Raw genomic sequence first — 17,115 nt, 5'->3', positions numbered from 1 at the left:
CCAAATCAGGACTGCTCATCGTTAGAGTCAGCTCCCGTGACCTCTGGGACACAGACATAGCCCGGACATGAGACAGAGGACAAGAACAGGATTCAAAGGACAGAGAGAAAATTCCCTAGCAGAACCCACAGGAGCCCTGCCCACCCCCGGACACTCCAGCCCCACTTACCCGAGCTAGCAGGTCCTGGCTGGGGACGTGTGACTGCCAGAGAAAGCCAGCGGTATCGTGTCTCATCTCCAATGGGGCTGTCCGCACACTCCCATGGCAGAAGCTGGCGGGGGAGGGGAGGCTCGTCCCAGCAGGCTGAGTTTCGAGCAGGTCTGGGGAGACACAGGGCGAGAGCCTCAGTTCCGGGGTTCTGGCAATATGTGCACAGACGGCGCAAAGGCTTTCGAGCTCCAACTGCAGCTGCTGGCATCTCTGCCAGCTTGCAAAACTCATGCTCCTAGCAGCTTTTCAGTATTGTCGCCTTATCTATACATGTGGGCATCAAGGGTGCCGAGTACAAACCGTAGGTGCTCAATAAAAATCTCCCCTGTTCCTCTGATACATGTTTATTGAGCACCTACCACGTTCACAAGGATGAATAAGAAATATCCCCTGCCTTCAGGGAACTCAGAGTCTTGTGTGAGAAACACACACACACATACACACACACAAGCGATTACAACACTGGGCAATAAACATCATAGTTTATAAAGGGGGACATGGGAGCACAGGAAAAGGAGGATTAACTGCCTAAAATTGGGAGTGGTGGTCCCGGAAGACTCCCTCGGTTTAGAGGAGGTAACTCCTGAAGACTCAAAGAGCTGGCTAATTTGGGAGCTATTTCCCCTGGTTCTCCTGCTCAGCAGTACTTGGACACTGCATCTCTTAGAGGTCCTCACACGCCTCCTCAGGGCCTTTGCACGTGCTGTGCCTGTTCTCTGAGACACCCGTGTCACTACACACAGACACAGGCCATCCCCTAAGATTGCAGTCCAGACACAGCTGCTCCCCTCCAACCTAGTATAATCTCCCTCTTACATGTCCAGAGAGACCCACAGACACTCGGCCATACTCCTCATAGCTACACAGCTACATTTAATAGTTCATGATCCTTCATTTCACATCAATGGGAAGCCCCCAGGAGTCACCCTGAATCCCCAAGAGCTAGCACAGTGGCCTGGCAGATAATAGCACTGAACACATAATTATTGAGTGAATAAATAAATGAATGAAGAACTATTCTCCTGGCCCTGCTCCCCACCCTTCTAAGATTCTAAATAAGTGCCGGAGTCCTGAGTTTCATGACACTAAGCAGTCTGGGTCTAAATAAGTGCCAGAGTCCTGAGTTTCATGACACTAAGCAGTCAAGGTGAACTAGTTCCTCTGGCTCTGGCAAGTTCTGGTGTGGCCATAGGTCAATTGCTACTGAATGACAGAACCAAGGAGCTGCGAAGAGCTCAGCTGGGAGCTCAACCTGCTGACCCCGCCGAGAGGCCCCACCAGTTTCACCTGCTGCACTGCCTGGGACAGGCCACCGTCAGACACCTGCTGTGACCACATTAACCCCAGGCTGTCACACCGGCTCATCTGCCCAAAGGTGGAATGAACGAATGCTTCTCTATACAGCTTTTCCTGGGAAGAACCACCAAGTGCACTGTTGCTGAATCAGGGCTGACGGCTCACAAATGTTGCCCCCACTTTGGGATCTCTGAACCCATCTCAGTAGCCAGATTGCAGGGAAGGAAAAAGGGAAAACAAGAGAAAGGTTCTTGGTCCGCACCCCTCTTAACCAGAACGGTGTCTCTGTTATCTGTAATCTCCTTTCTATATTGGGCTCCCTCTCAAGTTTCCATTTAAAATGCCAGGCAGATGCCTGGTCTATAAATATGGTTGCATGAACGAATCAATGAATGAATCAATCAATCAATGAACAAAGGGGGGGAAAAAAAGAGTTTTTAAACCACCATAGTGGACGGCTAAATAATATTTTGAACTCTTTCCCAAACCTAGAAACCCATGATTCTCAGGTTTTCCTTTAACCTGTTGTAAAATACAAGGAAACCGACTGAAATGTTCGCTTTAAAATCTTGCTTTAAATGCATCACATATGTTATGCTTAATTTAAGAGATGGTAGTCTCTTCCAAAACATTTCAGAAGCCCACTCACACAGAGGACAGATGCTGTTTATTCCTGGGGTGGCCTCGCTCGCTCTTTTTAAATATATTAGCACGATGGCCAGAGCCAGGTAAACAAGAGCTCCCTGGAGAAAGCAGGGACACCAGGTATGAGCTGTGTCTGGTTTTATCTACAAATAACCGTGGAGGTCGGCATAGGGGGGGACAGACGGGGAGCCAGGCTGATCTGGGAGGTCAGGAGGCTGCAGTGGACCAGGACACGGAGGATGCGGGGCAGCAGTGGGGGTAGTGGTGGGTGTGCCTCTGCGGTTGCTGAACCCGCCAGGTCCACAGGCTCCATCTCCCTGAATTGATCTGCAAGGTCTGAAATTCCCATTTCCTGCGATTTCATGCAGAGAAAACCATGTTCCTGAGGGTTGAGTCACCGAGACCGATCATCGCTGAAATTAGACAGGCGTCGTTCACGAGCATTCGTTCCTCCCATCCCTCTGACCTTCCTTCTACAAGCCAGGCTCTGTGCCGGGTGCTGGGGGTGCAGCCGTGGAGCGCACAGGCTCCCGGGGAATCCGAGAGAACCTCACAGGGACAAGGCAGGAGAAGCCCTTCCATTCACAACCCAACCGTTTGGTAGCTTCTCTCTCAGATTCAGAGGCATTGATTCATTCGAACAGCTGTTGCCAATCTTTCATAATGACACCCCTAAATCCGATCTGGGAGCTCACAGTCATTCACTCAGCCATCTCTGGGTGCTGCTTCCTGGGAATGCCACAATCTGGTGAGGGCCGTGAGCCAGTCCTGACACCTTCCAGCATCTTCTGGAATGTGACCTGGGCTCCCAAATCTGCAAATCCACCCTGTGTGGTGCCCCGTGTGAAGGGCCAAGTGCATGCCCAGGTCTCCCCAGGAAAGCAGGGCTGTGGTAAACGCATGTGCGTTGTCCACCCACAGGCCCCAGATGGAGGGGGACCAACGTCTAATGTCGATGGAGTGCATGCATCCTCTCCTCTCCGTCCCCATGGCTGTGGCCCCAGCTCATTCATTCATTCATTCATTCATTCCAATACACAGTTACTGAGCACCTGCCATGTACCAGGCTCTGGGGACACAGCAGTGAACAAAACATTTAGAAAGCCCTGTTCCCACAGAGCTGACAATCATGAAGATAGGAAAAGACAATAAACGAAATAAATAAGCAAGAGGCATAGAATGTTGTTAGGTAAGTAACTTTCTCTGCTGGCGTCTTCTCCAATCTGTTCTAGCAGCAGCCAGAGTGTTTCTCTGATACGCAGGGGCCACCATGTCACTCCCCACACCTCCCCACTGCCCTCTGAATGAAGATCAAACTCCTTCCCTAGGGCCTGGCAGGATCTGGATCCTCTTCATATCTCCAGCTTCAGTCTCATGATTGACACCTCCCCCTCCATCCGTCTGTCTCTCACACTCACTCACATACTTACTGCAGCACATGAACCCCAGACAGGTCACAAGACACATCATGCTTTTCCTCACCTTCCCACCTCTACACTGCCATTTCCTACTGCCTGGCTAATCTCAGCTCCAAGCAGCCACCTCCTCCAGGAAGCCTTCCCTGATGCCCCAGGGTGGGTTCAGGTGCCTCTTCTCTGCTCTGGTATCTAACTTCCAGAGCCTCTCCCTAGCCCAGCGCTGATCCCACATGTGGTGACTGCCTCTAGAGTGGGAGCTCCAGGCCAGGAGGGTCCTGGGTCTGGTTTGCAGCTGTACCCCCAGGGTCTGATGCTGCACCGGACATAAAGTCAGTGTACAAAAAATACCTCAAGGGAGAGCATCCCTGAGAGAAGAAAATAATAGTATCCAATGCAGGCGTGGGTGTGGGAAAACTGACACGCTCATCTGCTCCCAGGGACAATGTAAGTTACAAAAGCAATTTGGCAATATTCACTTTCCACTAATAATTTTGGAGACCCCATCAAGACTCAGGGACCACACTAAGTGACTCTGCACCTTCTGCCTTCTCCCATGTAATATTCTCAACAATCTTGTGCTTTTCAGTTTATTACCACCGTTCTACAGATGAGGAAAATGAGTCAGATCTCAAGCTAGTGAGGGGTAGTGTTACAGTTGAAATCTTCTCACTATGAATCAAGTGTTTCCCCCCATATACCTCACCCCAAAAACATTCATTTATTTTTGACTCAGTAATCCCACGTCTAAAAACGTGTCCTATGGAAGGAATCTAAAGGAAGAGAAAACCATCCACACGAAGATGCCCCCTGCAGTGTTCCCCATCCAAGTGCAGCAATAACGCACCCTGAACTTCGGGTGATAACTCTTATTTGAAAAAACCCAGGACTCAGAAGCCATTTGAAATGTCACAAAAGTTGCAACGTCAGTGGGTAGACCAGATCTCCAGTTCCCAGTCTGCCCACAAGTGGCACAAAAATCCCTTCACACCACACGGCCTGAGTTTGTGATCAGAAAAGATGGTTGCAGGACTTCCCTGGTGGCACAGTGGTTAAGAACCCGCCTGCCAATGCAGGGGACACAGGTTCGAGCCCTGGTCCAGGAAGATCCCACATGCTGCAGAGCACTAAGCCTGTGCGCCACAACTACTGAGCCTGCACTCTAGAGCCCGCAACCCACAACTACTGAGCCCACGTGCCACAACTACTGAAGCCCGCGTGCCTAGAGCCCGTGCTCCTCAACAAGAGAAGCCACTGCAATGAGAAGCCCACACACCGCAACGAAGAATAGCCCCCGCACGCCGCAACTAGAGAAAGCCTGCGCGCAGCAACAAAGACCCAGCGCAGCCAGAAATAAAAATAAATAAATAAATTTATTTTAAAAAAGGATGGCTGCCATGGCTATCATGGCAAAAACCTAGAAATAATCCACATTCTCCACAAAAGGCGAAAGCCTCTCAGCCACATGTAAGGGGCTGTTCTGCATCTCTTGAAAGTGAGGACTGGGGGACCTGTGCAGGAAAGTGAGAAGAGCTCATGAGAATGCTGTTGGAGAGAGTGTGGCAGGTGGGTAATTTTCTGTATTCAAGGCTGTGACAATGGCAAAGATTGTTTACACAAATGGTCAAGGTCTGGAAGGGGAAAGGGACAGGTGAAAAGAAAAAGTGTCAGGGACAAGGGTGGAATTGTTATATTTTTAAATTCCTTTTCACTTTGAGATTCCTTTTTATTTCCATTAATGTTGTTTGTGCAGATTTCTTTTTAGGCCTCAATATCGGAAGTCTCCCTCTGAGCTGTGTTCTCCCCATCATTTCAAAATGTAGAGGTACCAAGGCTCCCTTCCTGCCCACTTTCAGAGCTTTCAAAAGCTGAGGATAGGGACTTCCCTGGTGGTGCAGTGGTTAAGACTCCGTGCTCCCAATGCAGGGGGCCCAGTTTCGATCCCTGGTCCGGGAACTAGATCCCACATGCATGCCACAACTAAGGAGCCAGTGAGCCACAACTAAGGAGCCCGCCTGCCGCACCTAAGACCCAACACAACCAAATAAATAAATAAATAAATTTTTTTAGAAAGAAGCTGAGGATAAAGATAACTATTATTTATTAAGCACTAAGCGTGTGCCAGGAACTGTGCTAAGTGCCTTACAAAGATGACTCATTTCGTCCCCTTAACAATACAAAGAAGCAGGTCCTGGGACTTCCCAGGCAGTCCAGTGGTTAAGACTGCGCTTCCACTGCAGGACATGAGGGTTCAATCCCTGGTTGGGGAACTAAGATCTCTCATGCTGCGCAGCGTGGCCAAAAAAAAAAAAAAAAAAGAAGCAGGTCCTATTATGAAGCCCATGTTACAGGTGAGGAAACTGAAGCTGGAGGAGTGACTGGATCTGCCGTGGGCAGCAGGAGGTATGCCGATCCACCATCGCCTCCGTAGGATTCCTTCCAAAGTCCACATGGGCTTAACTAGAACAAGTGCTTTTTTATGATGTTCAAATGTAAAGGACACTTCACACCCATTATGGTGTCTATCATCAAAAAAAAACCAGAAACAACAAGTGTTGGTGAGGATGTGGAAAATTTGGAACCCTTGTGCACTGCCCAGGAAAACAGTATGGCAGATCCTCAAAAACTAAACATAGAATTATCATACGGGGACTTCCCTGGTGGTGCAGTGGTTAAGACTCCGCACTCCCAGTGCAGGGGGCCTGGATTCGATCCCTGGTCCAGGAACTAGATCCCACATGCATGCTGCAACTAAGAGTTCACGTGCCACAACTAAGGAGCCCGTGAGCTGCAACTAAGGAGCCCACCTGCTGCAACTAAGACCCGGCACAACCAAAGAAAGAAATAATGAATTACCATATGACCACCCCTAGGTGTATGTCCAAAAGAGCTGAGGGTAGGGAGTCGAACAGATACTTGCACACCTCCACCAAACCCTCTTTGTGTCTTTACCTCCCAGTCGCTCTGAGAATCTTCTTGAAGTCTCGTATTTGTACTGCTTTCTGCTTTTCTCCCATCCTCCCAGCACCACTACATCCCCCATCCACTGCCATCTCAGAATTCCATCCAGAGGAGAAAAAAAAATGTTTTTAATTTAAAATAGAACATAGTGAAGCAAAGACAGAATGCCCCTCCCCCAAAGATCACCCTGTCCCTGTCTGGGAGTTGTGTTATTTAAAGATATTCTGTATGTTGTATATATATTTTGTATGTTGTATATTTTGCATGTAGCTTCCTTAATGGAGAAAAAAATCCTAATAAATTTCAAATTTATTTGAATTTCAGTGTTCAAAGCAAAATTATTCACAATAGTCAAAAGGTGGACACCACTCAAACGTCTATTGATGGATAAACAAAATGTGGTCTATCCATACAATGGAATATTATTCAGCCTTACAAAGGAAGAAAATTCTGACACATACAATGTGCATGAACCTGGAGGACATTATGCTAAGTGCAATAAGACATTCGCAAAAGGACAGATACTGGATGATTCCACTTATATGGGGCACCTAGAGTAGTCAAATTCATAGAGACAGAAAGTAGAATGGTGGTTGCCAGAGGGTGGAGGGTGGAGGGAATGGGGCTTTATTGTTTAATGAGTACAGAGTTTTAGTATGAAATGATAAAAATAATTCTGGAGATGGATGGTGGTGATGGTTGAGTAATAATGTGAATGTACTTAACGCTGCTGAACTACCCACTTAAAAATAGTTAAGATGATACATTTTATGCTATGTATATTTTACCACAATAAAAAAAAAACAAGAAACTAAAGACAAATATAAAGGAAACCTAATGCTTAAGCTCTAATTACCATGTGACTCAGCTCATGGGGACCCATGTCCTTTAGGCAAATCTCCATTAGAAGCCCTCATGAAAAAAAAAAAAAAAGCCCTCACGGTACACACTGGGCTCTGCCCCCATCCCCACCAGGAACGCAATGGGAAGCAAAGGAGACCCCATTCCTGATTACAATCGGGGGGTGCTCTAATAGGGGCAGAAAATGAGGCTGTAAAAGCCCAAAGGAGGAGTAGTCAGGGATGCCTTCCTGGAAGAGGTGACATCTCAACTGAGACTGGTAGGAGACAGCCAAGCAGAGGAGGAGGTTGGAGCCAGGAGAGGGAACAGCATGTGAAAAGGCCCAAAGGTACAGGAGAAACACAGTCATATAGCGTGAGCCTGTTCACTTATTCTCCTTGGGGCAACGTGGGGCTATCTTGGTGAAAAGTCTGAGTGGCACAACTTTCGAAAAACCATGCACTTTTGTTGAGTCAGAGTCGCATTGGAAGGTACAAAACACTGGTCCGAGAGTCAGAACTGGGTGATTTTAGTCAAGATGATCACAGATCCTGGTGTACCTGGGACAGAACCCTTTCATTCTCAAAAGTGCCCGGGTTTGGACAATAAATTATTCCATCATCCTACTTTTTTTTTTTTAAACTGTGGTAGAAACCACATAACATGAAATTCATAATTTCAACCACTTCAAAGCGTGAAAGCAGTGTCATTTTGTAAATTCAAGGTATTGTGCAACCGTCGCCACTATCTAGTTCCAAAACATTTTCATCACCCCAAAGGAAATCCCATACCCAAGAAGCAGCCACTCCCCCTTCTCCCCTCCCCCAGCCTCTGGCAACCACTACTCTGCTTTCTGTCTATAAGGAGCTGCCATTTCTGGATATTTCAAAGAAATGGAATCACCCAATATGTCTCTCACCCTAGTTTTGGTCTCAGTTCCTCCACAAACTTGCAATGAGAGCTTGGACAAGTCCCTGCCAGATTCTGTGACTGTGGTTTGGCTCAACCCCAGGACTTATCAGGTTTGCATTATGTAACTTTTCTCTGCCCCTGGCTCATCCCCCGTGGAGCCCAGCTCTCTGAGATTCTGAGATCCATGTTCTACATCCCCTGGTCCCCCATGATTCCTTCTGAACAACTGGTGCTCAATAAAGGATTGTTAGGGGACTCAATAAAATTCTCATTCAGTGTTGACAGAAGTAGTGAGAGCTAAGTTTCCTACTCAATGTGTGTGATTCTGTAAGAACTGCCTTAATTAGTACAGCCTTGACTTCTGTGTCAATTTCAAGTTGTAATGAATTAGAATTCGGGGCATCTGACCTTTCAGACTCTGGAATACAGAGGAACAGTTTGAGGGGGCTTTTCCCCAACTGGCCCCATACCACAAGATGTGGGTGGTACACATTCACACCCACACAAAGGGTCCTGTGGTTTATATCAATAGAAAGAGTTTGGGAAATGCGAGCTCAACAGTGTGTAAACTATTGTCCTTCCCACAGGACTTTTCAGAGCCTCTGGTGAGCTAATTGGCATTTTAGACACTCCAAAGCATAATCCAAACTGCCTCACCCCAATAAGCCTTGTCCAGGTGCAACTGCTGATTTGGAGAAAGAATGTTACATGTTGCGTTTATGCCTTTATTTAAACATCCGCCTTTTCAACTTTCATTGGCCTGTTCCTTCCTACTATTTGTGCTATTTCTGGACTGGCTACAGCACTCACCAAAACCATTAATCAAGCAGCTTTTTTGGGTTTGTTTGTTTTTCTCCGGATCAAGGATGGGCAAACTACAGTCTGTAGGCCACATCTGGCCCACTGCCTGTTCTTGTAAATAAAGTTTTATTGGAAGACAGACACACCCATTAATTTACATGTTATTGATGGCTTCTTCCAAGGTGTGAAGACAGAACGGAGTGGTTGCCACAGAGGCCGTATGGCCCAGAAAGCCTAAAATATTTACTCTCTGGCCCTTTACAGAAAGAGTTTGTGACCCCTGCTCTAGATTGTAGAGAACTCAGTCCCCTGAGAGACTGGACTCCCCCAAGGATATGACATCCCCCCTTTAAATTATCCAAAGCTCTCACACTATTCTGGCAGAGACCTACCTCCTCACGAGGTCTCTTCAGGTTCTCCACATAGTAATTGCAGAAAAATTCAAAAATATAAATGAGCAAAATGTTTTTAATAATCTTATATCCCACCACCCAGAGCCAACAGCCATTACTAGCATTCTGATGTCCATCCATCTGGCCATTTCCAAAATAAGTGGGAACTTTCTGTCAAAACTAAAATGGAGGGCTTCCCTGGTGGCGCAGTGGTTGAGAATCTGCCTCCCAATGCAGGGGACACGGGTTCGAGCCCTGGTCTGGGAGGATCCCACATGCCGCGGAGCGGCTGGGCCCGTGAGCCACAGTTACTGAGCCTGCGCGTCTGGGGCCTGTGCTCCGCAACAAGAGAGGCCGCGACAGTGAGAGGCTCGCGCACCGCGATGAAGAGTGGCCCCCGCTCGCCACAACTAGAGAAAGCCCTCGCACAGAAACGAAGACCCAACACAGCCATAAATAAATAAATAAATAAATAAATAAATAAATAAATAAAATGGAATCAGGTCATGCGTGCTGTTTAGGAACTTGCTTTGTTTTAATTTCAAAATACGTCATAAATACCTTTCACATCAATACCTACACAACCTCTACAGCTGTTTCTCATGCTTTGCAGTATCCCATTACATGGATATCTCATCATTACATCGAATCCATCCTCCACTATTGTATCCTTAGGTTGCTTCCAATCTCTGACTATTAAAACCAACACTGCAGTGAACACCCACGTGCAATGACTTTCCCAAGGTAAATGTTGCCTAGAAGTGGGCTGGCTGGTTCCAAGGGTGTACACTTTTTTCAGAGCTTTGGATATATGCAGAATGGAGCTTCACACCTAAGGGAAACACATCCCATGCTGACTTGAGTCAAAGCTTAGGAGGCCAGGGTTCTTAACCTCTGCCCTGGGGCAGACCCAATAAAGATGAGAAATAAACCAGGGCCCCAGGGCTGACTGTGCCATCACTGGCAGCTTTACTGGGTCTCATTTATGGCCGGACCATCACGCACTTGACTGTAAGATTTGCAAAGGCAATTAGAACGGCTCACAGGGAGAGGTGAGTCTGGGCCCAGCCCAGAGGCTGTGTCCAGCCTGGCGTTGCAAGGGTGGGCAGGAAGGAAGCCCCGCCCCAGAAATGACGTTCACGGCAGAGGAAATTCAACATCAGAGCTCAGTTCAACACGACACACAGATCAATGCTGGACTCAGAAAAATCTGAGTATAACATGCTCTCTCTTTAGGGAGCCTGAGAGGTGCATATTGCATTTCAGAAAAATAAATAAATAATTCCCTCCGAGCACAGATAGGTTTCTGGAGGAATTAGCTTATTTTGGCCCAAGAGCTGCCTTATGTTCAAACTCAAACCCTGGGAAGGTCTGATCATGTGTTCCCCAGCTCCAAAATAAATGTCTCCCACTGTCCATTGCCTTGGACAAGGTATTCAAGACCCCCCCCACCAACCCACCCACAGGCCAAAACTAACCAACCTGATCTGTACTACAGGTCCTGCCTCCACTCCCAGATTCCCAAAGGTACCTCACGACCTGAGTATCTTTTTCACTTATTTCTTCTCCGTGGAGAGCCCTTTACCCACAGCACAATTTCCATTTGCCCAAATCCCACTCATGCTTTTACAGCAGACTAAGGGACACCTCTTCCAGGAAGCCTGTGCTGACTTCCTAAGCCAAAGTGTCTTCCAACCCTCTTTGGCTATTTACCTGATCACCATGCCTTGTATCAGAGACAAGCCTGACAGTCTCCCCCCGGCAAGATTTACAGATCCCTCCTGAGCCCACCCAGGACACAGACCCCTCCGGCTCTGGGTTCCCCTTCCCAGAACCTACCCAATGCTTGACACGGGGAAGGCAGAATAGGAGAGTGCTGGGTTCCCCAGCAGTGGGAGGCAGCCCAGGCGGGACCCAAGATGGTCTTTGGTAACACTTAGGATGCTTTGACATCCAGGCACAGCATGAAGCTTCTGTGAATGACATTCTGCGCAAACTGTTTCCTTTCTGATTCTCATGGGTGCCTTCTCATGAAGTTCCTGAGTCCATCTCTGCTTGGTGCCACCACGACTTTAACACCTACACTATCTGCTCATCTCCCAGGTTTAAGAAAGAAGACACAGCTCCAAGCTCAGACCATCAGCTGCAGCAGCAGATTTTAAACTATAATTTTATTTTCATTGTATTTAATTTTACTGTTGTTTTCAATTTAAGACAAGTGACACTGGTTTGCTATTTACAGTAGAGATGTTTGTAACGGTTCCTTTAAAATTTTATTTAACTTTCGGAAAAGTGAAAGTTTAAAAATAAAATGATGATACAGGGGTTATGTAGAAATGGCAAAAGCCCATGTGACAGGGGCTTTCCCTGGTAGCACAGTGGTTAAGAATCGCCTGCCAAGGCAGGGGACACGGGTTCGAGCCCTGGTCCAGGAAGATCCCACATGCCATGGAGCAACTAAGCCCGTGAGCCACAACTACTGAAGTCCACGCGCCTAGAGCCCGTGCTCCGCAACAAGAGAAGCAACCGCAATGAGAAGCCCACGCACTGCAATGAAGAGTAGCCCCCGCTCGCCACAACTAAAGAAAGCCCCCACGCAGCAACAAAGACCCAACACAGCCAAAAATAAATCAATTATTATTATTTTTTTTAAAGCCCATGTGACTGGAATTCACCAGTAAAGTGGAAAGATCATGGCATTGGAGTCAAAAACAGGCAGATGCATCTTGTGGTGCTTCCTTCCCATCATCCTGCCTGGAACAAAGATGTGATGCCTGGAACCAAGGCAACCATTTTGGGACCATGGGATCACAAGTGATACTTTAAGGATAGTGACATGGAAAAGACCTTGATGACATAGCTGAGTTACTAAACTAACTGAACCGTTCTCCTCTGGATTTTTGTTGTTGTTATTGTTATGTGAAAAATAACAATGTACTATTTAAGCCATTGTTAAGGTTTCTGTTACATGAAGGCAAAAGCATTCTTAACGGACACAGGGAGTTTGGGTACAAACTGGTTAAGTGGACAAATGTCTTGTAAGTAAACACAGTGAATGTAGTAGTGCTTTTGACAAGCCACTTCACCTCTGAAAGCTCAGTTTCTTCATGGGTAAATTAAGTTCAATGATACCTACCTCAAGGATTCCGAGGATTAAAGGAGATGGTGCATGTAAAACACCAGCAGTATACTTGGCACATACATAGTAGGTTTCTACAAATGCATGATAAATAAATGAGCAAATAAACAAACAGAACATCAAGCCTGATGGAGGGATGTGTGGGTTGGTGGGAGTTTTTTAGCTAGATTTAAAGGAATAGCTCTCTGATGAAGGAATTTGGGAGAGATAGTGATTCAGCGACTGGGTAAGCGGATACTTTTCTCAAGGCTGGCCTACGATCCAATACCAGCCTGTCATCTACACAAGCCTTGATTAAAATCAGGGGGAAGCACCGAAGAATGTAGGCACCAAAGAGCATCCCTCCCAAAACCAGGTGCAAGAAAAGCCTGAAAAGACGGTCAAGACCGAACTGGCGTCCCAGGGATGTAAATAGTCCCAGGTCCATCCCCGGCTGCTGCACCCACCCCACCCCACCCCACCTCCACCAGCCGTTCTCATCGGGGCTACGCCCATGGCAATGAACCTGCAGTGATGGCCGACATGTCCTCTCCTGGTTTTCCCAGGAGGGTAACTGTGCCTCCGATACCCTTCAGGCAACCAACTGACTCTTCCTCCTCGTCCTCTGGGACCAGCTTCCCAGCACCCCTGTAAACCTGTCAGGGCCTGGCGCTGCCAGCCTCGGGGCACGACAGACAGGCCCTCCTGGCACAGAACCCAGGCCTCAGTGGAGCTGAAGAAATATACCTGGCCTGGCTGCCAAAAAGAGAACCCAATGAACAATCCCAAGTTTATTCAATTGCTTTGTCCTCCAACCTATTAAGTGCTGGGCCCTGGGAAAGCTTGGTGTTAATAATTACCATCATCAGATCACTAACACTAATTGGGCACTCATTTTGTGCCAGATGGCACATTAAATGAATTTCCCCACTTAATCCACCTTCTGGGGTGGGTCGCATGATTAGGTCCACTTGATGGATGAGGACAAGGATGCCAAGGGAGGTTTAGCAATTTGCCCACGGGGTGGAGCTGGGATTTGAACTCAGGCAGCCTCCCTCCCAATCCCACCCAGTTCAATCCCACCCAGTTCATCCTCGCAGCAGCCAACAGTTGCTGGGTTAAGTGCTGGCATCCCCTCCCCTCCCCACGCCAAACTCCCCCCCCCCACCTCCACCTCTACCCCTGTACTGGGCCCTGTTAATCTCTTCAATGATCTTCTGGGGCTGATGCTATTATTATCCCCATTCTACAGATAGGTAAACTGAGGTTTCAAAAGACAAAGTGATTGGCTGAGGTCAACTGCTTAGTAAGTTAGCAGATCTGGGATTCCATTCAGGCTGTTTGACTCCACAGTGTATGCGCACTTTGCCATTTTATCCTTCACGGGACCTGTCCAGCTCAGACTGGGTATTCAGGCAAGTTTTGGGACAGAACGTCCTTGTGCTCAAAGCACAGTCTAGCTGGGAGGCAGACACGGCTGCAGACATGGCCACAGACAGTGACCACAGCAGGGAGGTGAGACTGAGGCCCTCGGGAGGAAGAGCTTAGAGTAGACAGAATAATGCCCCCCAACGATGTCCACGTCCTGATCCCCAAAACTTGTGACTCTGTTATCTTTGCAGATGTGACCAAGGGAAGTCTCTTGAGATAGGAAAATTATCCTGGATTAGCTGCGTGGGCCCGATGTCATCACAAGGTTCCTTATGGAAAAGAGGCAAGTGGGTCAGAGTCAGAGAGAGAAAATGTGATGAAGGAAACAGGGATTAGAGCCATGCGGGGCCACAAGCCAAGGGATGCAGCAGCCTCTGGAAGCTGAAAAAAGCAGGGAAATGGATGCTCCCCTAGAGCCTCTGGAAGGAACACACCCCAGCCGACCTTCATTAGACTTCTGACCTCCAGAACTATAAGGTAATAAACTTGCATTGTTGAAGCCAGTAAACTGTGGTAATTTGTTACAGCAGCAATAGGAAACTCATACAGAGCTTAAGTTGGCTGGGGAGAAAGGAAAGGGAGGACTGTCTGGAGGAGGCGGCACGGAGCTGAATGGCTACCTAAATAACCCCAAAGCTCAAGCCTTTGTGAAGTCCTTTGGGTTAGCCCCCCCCAGAGCCACCAAAATTCTTAACCCCCCCATTCCTGCTTGTTTGGACCTTGACAGTATCAAATCCTACAAGGTAGGTCCTGGCACTGCACTTTTCCATGTAGCTACTAAAATTTAAATGTCAACTGATTAAAATTAAATACAATTTTAAATTCAGTGCCTTGGTCACACCAGCCCCATTTGAAGGGCTCAGTAGGCACGGGAGGCTGGGTGCCTTACTGGGCAGTGCAGAAAGTTCTACTGGACTGCACTATACATTCCCAATACACAGATGTGAAACTGAGGCTCAGAGTCACAGGGGCGGGAAGGGACAAGCTGGCACTCAGTCCCTGGATCTTCTAATTTCATCCTCAGCCTTCTTAACACAGAGGAGGCCTGGGCCACAGGGCTGGCTGCCTCAACCCCAGGCCCAACCTTATTTAACTGAACCATGAATTATTCACCCACTGTCCGGAGTCATGACCTTTAGCATCACCGAGAACTGTTTATTTTGACCTCTTTCTCTCTCTGCCTTAAACGCAGGGTGAGAGGCGAGGGAGGCAGAGGAGAGGCCTTGGTTAATGAAAGGTTCTGGTTAACAGAGGTTCCAGCCACTCATTACGGGCACAGAGCACTTGTGGTTTAAACTGAGGAGTGTCACGTGTTTGAGAGATCAGCCAGTGTCCTTTTGACCCCCAAATCCATCATCTTTATCAACTGGCATACAGCGCTAAGAAAACCCCTATCTACAGGGCCAGAATTACACCATCAACACACGAGGCTAACATGGTTCAATTTCTAGGGTAACCTTTGCCACTTACAAGGATATAAGGGGCTCCTTGCCCAACAGAGGCAGTTACAAAGAGTTTCGGGGTGCAGGGGGGAATACAATTAAAAATAAATTTTAAATTCATTCCCTGGCGGTGGCAGGCAGGGAAATGGGTGAATTGAGGGCCAGAAATGGGAGGGAGATTTCTCACTGTCTGCACTCTGGTAACTTTGCATTTTGAGCCTCGTGAATGTATTACCTGGCCAAATAAATAAGTAAAAGTTAAACTGTAAAACATTTAGGTAAGATATGGACAATGAAGATCCCATTTCTTGTTTTATATAGATGCACATGGATGGGTATATAAATATGAATACAAGGATGCTTACAGAAAGTGTTAGAAGAATATATAAGAAATGTTCAGAAAGGGTGACTCTAAGTGGGAGGGAGATGAGACTACAGGGGATTTTAATCTTTTTTTTTTTTTTTCTTATTTATAATTTCTTAATTTTATACAATACTAATCACAACAAAAACAGTTTCTATTTATTGAATGTGTAGCCAGTTTCCAGGTAAAACACTTTATAGGCAAAGCCTCACTTCTCCCGGCTACCTCTGAGGCAGGTAGTAGTATTTTACTCCCATTTTATAGATGAGGAAACTGAGGCTCAGAGACACCAAGACCACGAAGCCCACCGTCTGGACTCCTTTGCTGTGGTGACTTCTGATCAAATAAATGTGCTCATGATAGAAAAAAAAGAAACGTTTTAAAAATGCTAGGTACGTGGACTTCCCTGGTGGCGCAGTGGTTAAGAATCCGTCTGCCAATGCAGGGGACACGGGTTCAAGCCCTGGTCTGGGAAGATCCCACATGCCGTGGAGCAACTAAGCCCATGCGCTACAACTACTGAGCCTGCGCTCTAGAGCCCGCAAACCACAACTACTGAGCCCTCATGCCACAACTACTGAAGCCCGCGCGCCTAGAGCCCGTGCTCTGCAACAAGAGAAGCCACTGCAGTGAGAAGCCTGCGCACCTCAAGGAAGAGTAGCCCCCGCAGGCGGCAACTGGAGAAAGCTGGTGCGCAGCAATGAAGACCCAATGCAACCAAAAATAAATAAATAAAAAGAAGACACCATGGAGAGAATGAAAAGGGAAGACATGGACTGGGAGAAAATATTATGTATACAAATGGTATGATATATAGTATTTCATCTATATTATGTTTATAAATATAATTTAAAATATTATATCATATTTATACATGTGTACATGTGTATACACACAGACATATATACTTCACAAAGGACTCTATCCAGAATACATAAAGAACTCTAAACCAATAGGAAAAAGACAATCTGGCTTATTGTTTGCTTTTTTTTTTTAAGGACAAGAGACTTGAATGGCCACTGCACACACACAGAAGAAAATCTCCAAATGAGCAATAAGCACATGAAAAGATGCTCAACTTCACTGGTCATCCGGAAAACACAAATTAAAATCACAATGAGATACTACCCGACATCTACCACAATGGCCAAAACAACAGAGACTGACGTGTTGACCGGGGGGAAGTGGAACCGTTTTTACACTGGCACACTTTAGAAAACTGTTGGGCAGAACCTACTCAAGCTGACCTGAATCTAACTTACGACCCAGCAATTCCTCTCCTGAGTA

General features: G+C 47.1%; 1 protein-coding gene across 3 annotated transcripts in view; it reads right to left on the bottom strand.

Moving 5' to 3' along the window:
- Positions 1-17,115, bottom strand: part of KIAA1671 (KIAA1671 ortholog) — a 187,921-nt gene that overhangs the window by 134,391 nt on the left and 36,415 nt on the right. For all 3 annotated transcript variants that reach the window (XM_057526413.1, XM_057526412.1, XM_057526414.1), the window contains exon 2: positions 170-321. The gene's annotated coding sequence lies outside the window, so the exon portion shown is untranslated. The remainder of the gene's footprint in view (positions 1-169; positions 322-17,115) is intronic.

The sequence above is a fragment of the Balaenoptera acutorostrata genome, chromosome 13 (genome assembly GCF_949987535.1).
Source record: "Balaenoptera acutorostrata chromosome 13, mBalAcu1.1, whole genome shotgun sequence".
Taxonomy (NCBI): Eukaryota; Metazoa; Chordata; class Mammalia; order Artiodactyla; family Balaenopteridae; genus Balaenoptera; species Balaenoptera acutorostrata.
Note: the sequence above shows the minus strand (reverse complement) of the source record. Positions and strands in the feature narration are given on the sequence as shown.